The following is a 7,981-nucleotide window of genomic DNA, read 5'->3' on the forward strand; positions in this document are numbered from 1 at the left end:
ATCAGCATATTGGAATACTTTCTGAAGTATCATGTGACACTGAAACTGGAGAAATGATGCAGAAAATTCAGCTTCTGGTGTGTTTGACAAAAAAAAAAAAGGAAAATTGCCTGAATTGACATTGTAGCAATAAATTACATTTTAAAATATACTGTAATAGAAAGCAGTCATTTTAAATTATAATAATATTCATTATTATATTATAATATAATAATGAATTATATTATAATATAATATAATTTATGTTACTGAGTAAATGAGTAAATATTACTGTATTTTAGATCAATTCAGCATGAGAGCCGAATTATTTTATTTTTTTAACAAATCATACAGACCACAAACTTTTCAACACGTATTCACCACACAGTGTTGTGTTGGTTACATGTAAAGAATGTGTTGTGAATAGGGTAGAACATGGCCTGGCCATGTTGCTCCTGCTAATGTGATCAGATATCATTAATTATTGATGGTGTTCAATGTGTAATTAGCTGCAGTTGTGATCCTGGGGTGTACTTTACCCAAACAATGAGTGCAGAGAGACACTTACAGAGAGTCTTTGGCATATTCAGCCTAAGGAAATACATTTACCTGAGCAGGTGTGAAACACAGCGCTGTCCACACAGAGCAGGAAACGCATATCCGCGGGCAAGGACAAAGCACACGCTGCTTTGATTGTGAACAGGCATTAACAATTAAAATGAAACCGGGATTAAAGACTGGATCTTTGAAGTGGCTGTACGAGAGTGTATCTGAGCTGCGTTTAAATGCAGACTTTGTAGGGAAAGATTGCTGCCGTTTCCCAACAGCCCATGTAGGTTCTGAGCAACTGATCCCTCGATCGCTCGGAGAGAGAAAACAGCACCGAGAGAGAGACATACTGGGGAAAGAGATGAACGAAAAGGTCAGAAGGGTGTCTGCCAAAGAGTACAGAAAGGTACAGCCTCTTGGGAATTATTCAAAAGACCTTGGTGTGCACAGTTCTCTGTAATATGCGTGTTTCACACATATACACACACTCTCCTCTCTCTTTCTTTCTCAAGGCTGTCTAGTGATGAATGGGGCTTGACTTAATGGTAAATGAGAAAATGTAGCCGATCCAAGTACGAGGATATCTATACCTCCATTACATTCCACTATACAATCACAAAATCAGCACAAATCTAGTAAACCCTGCTAGCAGCGAAATGCAACACACGTCAACGCAACTCTGTCCTTTTTACAATCAAACAACCCCTGTACCAATTTGACGGCACTGTGAAGGATATTCATTCTTCTTTAGATCATTATTTTACCATTAAAATCAAAGCAAATGCTAATGCTAACATTAGCTTTAACACAACAGTGTAACTTGTAAACAAAAGCACTAAAACTGTGTCCTAACAACACGCAACACAAGAAGTTTCTAGCGTTTTGACTTTTTTGTCCACATTTTAAATGCAGTTATCACGATGCAACAATTTACATTCGCAGCTAATCCGAAAATGTAATGTTTAATTAACAGTAATTTGGAGTGAATTCTTGAAAAATGTGATGTCACTCTTGGCGTGGCTACATAGCAAAACGCAACAGAAAATATTTCGTCTTCTTGCCGCTTGTCTTTTTAGGACTGAGTCATCTTTTATTGTTTGTTCTTGGTTATTAGCATTAGCATTAAAAGCTAACTAACAAAAGCTATTAAGAAATAAGGTTGCATTTATGCCATGTCGTAATTATGAGATGACAACACGTGACATTCGAAGTCAGAGCTCTCAGAAAATTCAGTTTACAAGTTGTAATTACGAGTTCTTTGAGGGCATGAACCCTTTTTACAAGTCGGAATCTCGTAATTATGGTAATTCCGATACGGTGTGAACCTTAACTTTAAGAATAACATTGCTATGTGCACTTGTAAAGTTATTGTTCGTACACTGAAGCAAACCACAGTGAAAAAGCAACCTGTATCGTATTATAAAACACAGCTTTTTAGTTTCCAAACACACTCAGTTAACCTCTATAAAAAAATAAAGCAAACGCAATAATATCTCATTAACACAGTGCTTCACTTGTTCAGCGTGATCTAAACCCCATGCGCTCAAGTTCGCTCTCCCAGCAGGGCCATGTACGTGATTTCAATAAGCACTTGTGATATATTGGCACGCAAAGCCAGCGGGAATCACCTGCTATTTTTATCCACTGCAATAATGGCATCCAATAACACGACTCTCTACCAACATGCCATCCGCAACAAATGCAGCGATGCCGGGAGAACAAAAGAGGCCTGGTGTGCATTCTTGCCACATGCCATGAGACACAGAGTCTGAAAATGAACATCGATATCTGTCATCAGACGTATTGGTCGTGATTAAACGCTGCAAACATTAGCGGCGAGAGGGCTTTCTACAGACATCTGTTGAGAAGTCAGTATTAATTTGCATGTCTGAAACGATTTTGATAACGTTTCTAATTGTTGACGTTTTGATAATGACGATAATGATTTTGTCTGTCCTTGTTATGTGATCAATTTGTCATTTTTCTCAATAACATGTTGCTAGTCGAGTTCTGCATTGCCTGTGTGTGTTATGAAGACATCCAGAAATCCATCCAGAATAGCGATGACCAAGAGCAAATGGAGTTACGAGGGAATTTCATACGTGTTTTGTCTGTCATTAGAACGGTCATCTGAGGCAGGAAGTGCATTGCATTAAGTTGTTATCAACTTATAGGTTATAAAGTTTATTGTGGCTTTGTTGCTCAGTTTTTTTTTCTCTGTCATTTGGCCAAAATTCCATGTTATTAAAGATGAAGTGTTACACACATACTATTTAACAGTATTGCCTATGACTCAGCGACGAATGCTAGACTAGGAAAACGCTGTACTGATTTAAACATGCAGTTTTTCACTGTAAATTATACAATGAGTTGTTCTTTTTCACTTTCAAAAACTGTAAATTAAATTATACAATGAGTTGTTCTTTTTCACTTTCAAAAACTGTAAATTAAATTATACAATGAGTTGTTCTTTTTCACTTTCAAAAACTGTAAATTAAATTATACAATGAGTTGTTCTTTTTCACTTTCAAAAACTGTAAATTTAACGGTATTTTACAGTAAAATTACATTAAATGTACCATGAGATCTATCACAGTTATTTACCGTACGGAAACTTTCTGTTAACCAATTAACAGTTTTGCACTGCAGCATTTTTACAGTCTTTTACCGTTAAAATCCCGATTATTTTTTACAGTGTGTCTCTGCTTGTTTCAAATGCAAGGGTTAATAAAGAACCGTAAATTGACATTTCCACAATTCCCTGTGTGTCACTTCACATTTTATGTATTTTTGTTGAAATAACTATGTTTCCTCATAGTTTTCTTTGTTTTTTTTTCTAATCAGTTATGTACATTAGGGTTTTATGTTACATTTAATGTTGTTAAATTAATGTTTATTGCATTTTTTAAATTTCATGTGTGTTACGACACTTCATTCACGACAGAGGTCGGTGGAGCTATGAGCTTTGACTGACTGTTTGAGGATCCAGTGGCGGTGTGTGTGTGTGTGTGTGGTTTTGACATTCTTGCCCAGAGCATGATAATTACTCAGTAGAGCCGTATTGTCCAGACCTCTCACATTGCCCTCTGCTCATATCGTCAAGTGCAGGGTGTTTTATGCAAAGTGACTCAGCATTTGTCCACACAGCCGAGACCTTCCAGGCAGCCAGTATCTTTATCCTGAGCAGGACAGCATGTCCTCACTTTATTCCAATCGGAAGAGAAAGTATTCACCTAGAGGCATGAATAATGTCGATTCAGACTCCAGACTAATGCCTCATTTATTTCAATTTGAGTAGAAACTGCATTTCTCCAAATCTTCTAAAGTCATTTCTTATTCGTTTATTTTTTAATGTCATGGTCAAAACAGGCTGTAAAACAGCCTATGTGGCTTAAATTCCTCTTTAATTTATGAAGTCGTAATTTGGAAGTGTCGGATCATAAATACCAAGAGCGTGTGAAGTTCAGCAGAGCTATTCCAGACACACAGGCTAGTTTATTTAGTAGAACTAATGTTGATTTACAGTAGGAAACAAATTCATATGGAAAATTAATTCATTTGGAGGGTGGAATTAATCCAACTGGATTCAGACCGAGCAACTGTTAAAAAAGCCTAGTTTTATATTCCTCTCATCCTTCTGTGTTTATCTAACACATCTTTCTGTTTTTAAAGGCAGATGACCTGTTTTTGTCTGGACATAGTGTGAATGTAATGTTATTCCAGCGACACTGTGCCGTTTTGACAGATTATCGTTTTCACCTTGAGTGTGTTTTGTGCAAGTGTTTGTTTGGGTGTCCGTGACTGATTTGTTCATCAAAACCCCATGATAATGTGTTGGAATTGTCAAGGATGAAGGGAAATTTGCAAGTAGCGCTGGCAGCTTTTTCACTGTATATGTATAAGAGTGTTTGTGCTGTTTATGAGAATTTAAAGGGCTGCCAGAAGACTCACAAAGACCTTTGTCACTGGAGATTAAAATGTCAAAGGAAGAATGGCAAGAAACTTTGACAGTTTCTCATATCGCTCTTCTTTCTCTTCTCGTCTTATCTCTTACAGTCAACTTCACCGCACGTTTACTGTATTTTAGGTTGATCTATAAATTCAATCTTTTTTGTCTTATTTTCAATTAACCACTTCATGCAAACGGTCTGAGTGTTTCATTCATGAATCGACTTGACTTTCATTATACTTTACTGCATTTACAGATTTCATTTTTGTTGACATAGGTATGTCCTGTCCTTTTGAGTCAGACATTTTCAATTAATTGCTTTAACCCGGCTAATAAAACCAGTCTGAACGATTTGTTCTTGACTCGAATCCTTCAACTTCACTGCAGATATGGACTGTATTGTTCTTATTTTGATTTGTGAATGATTTTGTTCTTTTGAGTCAGAACTTGTTAATAAATTGGTTGAAACAAACTTTCTTTTGAGTTTAATCTTTTACCAAACTAGTCTGAATGTTTCATTAACGAATAGAATCAACCCCTTCCAGGACCACATTTTAGTTATGTTGAACTTATGAATGATTCATTCTTGTCTGTAAATCATTTAAAACAGTTCACAAAACAGATTCTTTCATTGCCACGTCAGGTAGATTTCTCTGCAGATACAAATTGCATTTTAATTGTTCGATTTATGAATGATTCAAGAGTTGAATCTTTTGATGATTCTTTTCAGTGAATCACCTGAACCAGTTCGTAAAACTAGTCTGAATGTTTAATTCACGAATTGGATCGACCCCTTTCCAGGACTACATTTTAGTTATGCTCAATTTGTGAATCATTCATTTTTGTCTCAAACATTCAGAGCAGTTTTGTGAACCGCTTCAAATGATTCATTCACAAATTGGATCATCTACATTTTCAGTCATGTTTGATTTGAGAATGATTGGTTCTTTTGAATCAGATTCTTTTCAATGAATACGTTGGTCTGTTCATATATTATGAATGTTATTCATATATCTTCCCTCCAGCTGAATAACACATTTACCATTTATTATGTTTAGTGAATCAATTGAACAAGTTCACAAAACTGATCTATATGTTTCATTCATAAAATGAATCAATCCCTTCAACTACTTCACTGCAGATACACTACATTTCAGTCACGTTTGATTTGTGAATGAGTGGTTCTTTTGAGTTGGATTCTTTTCACTGAACTAGATTCATTTATATATGTTCATATATTATGAATGTTATTCATATATCTTCCCCCTCCAGCTGAATAACACATTTGCCATCTCATACACAGGACAGCTGTAATAGACCAAATGGACTGGCACTCGCATTGGCTTGAAATATTTCGCCGTGACACTGGCAAGCTCGCTTAAGGCAGTTTGGATGATTTGTAGTAATTTCTGTTGGTGGTGCCTTGTGCTTCCAGTGCTTTGTATTTTCAGAAGAATAAATATTTCATCATCCAACATCTTGCTGGTAAACAAATACAGTATAAAGAGTTTTTTGTTGTGCAATTATCTGAATTATGTAAAGCATCTATTGTATTTGTACAGGCGGGGTTGGAATTGCAGATGTATTTGTATGTGCCAGTGGGAGAAGCAACATTTCTTTTAACATTCTCCCTCTGTATTGCATTGCACATTGAAAGGCACTACTATGAAAGGGCTGACTGAGCGGCCTGTAGACAAATCCTGTTTATCATTAATCAAACAGGACATAGCCTGTCAGATAAAAGATGTAATTCAATTTGCGGATTGACTTTCTCTTTTAACGCCATCAATATCACCTCCTCTTAACATGCCAATCATTCCCTCATCGTCTCTTTCATTTTCTATCGCAGTCCAATTTACACCCTGTCATCTAGTGGGGATTGTGATGTCATAAATAATAAGAGCTTCCTCATACTGATCAGCCAATCACAGAACACGTGTCACAAATTATTCATGCATTTCTGTTCATGTTCCTCTGCATTGCAACATTCAGGAACAGATATATGGATTTTCAATGTGATCTGGGACTTTTGGTCGCCACTATATTACAGTATATTGCACATGTAGGCAACGCACATATAAATGCAACATTCAGACATCCTCCAATCCCACTAAATCTACATGCAGCTAACATGTCTGCACAAATGTATGCTCTTTATTATGGGCCATTAGTGAGCCGAAGAGCACGGGACAGCTGTCATGATTTATAATACATATGTTCAGCATCATGTAAGGGCTATATATAGTGGTAGTATCCATGGTGAGTGCATCTGCCCTGTTCTGATATTTCATTCATCATTCAAACCTCTACCAAACTGTCATCTTGCTCATCTTTTTTATTTATATGTAAATGCACCATCTGTCAAAAGTTTGGTCAAATGTATGCTTTTTTTCAGAAGAAGTTAGAATGTTATATTATATTACACTGGAAAAAAAAATCACATTAAATTTATTGTAAAACAAAACTGGCAGCTGTGCCTGCCAGAAATTCATTGTAAAAAAATAAATAATAATTTGTGACAATATTTCCAGTTTTACAGGATGCCTGTATATTGTAACCATCTATTTCATTAAGTGATATGATGTTAATGTACTTACGTTAACTACCAAAATTTGCCTTTATACGTTCGGTATTGGGGGGGTAATTTTTGGTTCTCCATGAAGACAACAGCGGATAAATCATAATAAGTGATTTTTTTTGAAAATGTAAAAATGCAGAAAGTTTAGGGGCAGGGTTAGTGAATGGGGAGAGTTTGTACAGTATAAAAATCATTATGTCTATAATGTATGTGTGTGTGTGTGTGTGTGTGTGTGTGTGTGTGTGTGTGTGTGTGTGTGTGTTTGTGTGTGTGTTTCCCAAGAGCTAGTGAAAACAACACTTCAGATATTTAAAAGGCAAAAAATAGGTTGTGTAAAATCATAAAATCAAAAAAAAAAAAAGTGAAAGACTTTAGGTGAGATGTCACTCTTAAAGGTAAAATAGACTTATGTATCTTCAAATGCAGTATAAAAAGTTAGACCTGTTTCTGACGATATCACAAATCAAAATCACGGTATCACAAATATGACACTCTGACTCTGTATTACATAATAATAATAATAATTTTGGCAAGAAAATAAATAACCACAAGGTATGCAAGGAGCATGAATGCAGCTGTAACAACTGTAAAATAACACACTATTCCATTCTGCTTGTTTTGGGGGTTTTTTGTGCGTTTGATATCTTACTTGCTTGATTGGTGGTATTTTGGTTATTTCATAGGCTGATGGTTTCTTTTATGAGTTATATTGCCTGGTTCTGCTTGGGTGTGTGTGTGTGTGTGTGTTTGTCTCTACACATATGGTTGCCTCCATTAGGGAGTAATAGTTGCGTAATCCTGATGTGGATGCCTCCAGGAAAGTGGCTAGTTTCCTGGTGACACAAAATTATAACAAATGAGAATGTTCTTTTATCTCCCACATCTCCTCCCCCTACACTCATTTTTCTTTTCTGTTTCTGCTTCCT

Source organism: Rhinichthys klamathensis, unplaced genomic scaffold (assembly GCF_029890125.1).
Source record: "Rhinichthys klamathensis goyatoka isolate OS25496 unplaced genomic scaffold, OSU_Roscu_1.1 h1tg000370l_1, whole genome shotgun sequence".
Lineage (NCBI taxonomy): Eukaryota > Metazoa > Chordata > Actinopteri > Cypriniformes > Leuciscidae > Rhinichthys > Rhinichthys klamathensis.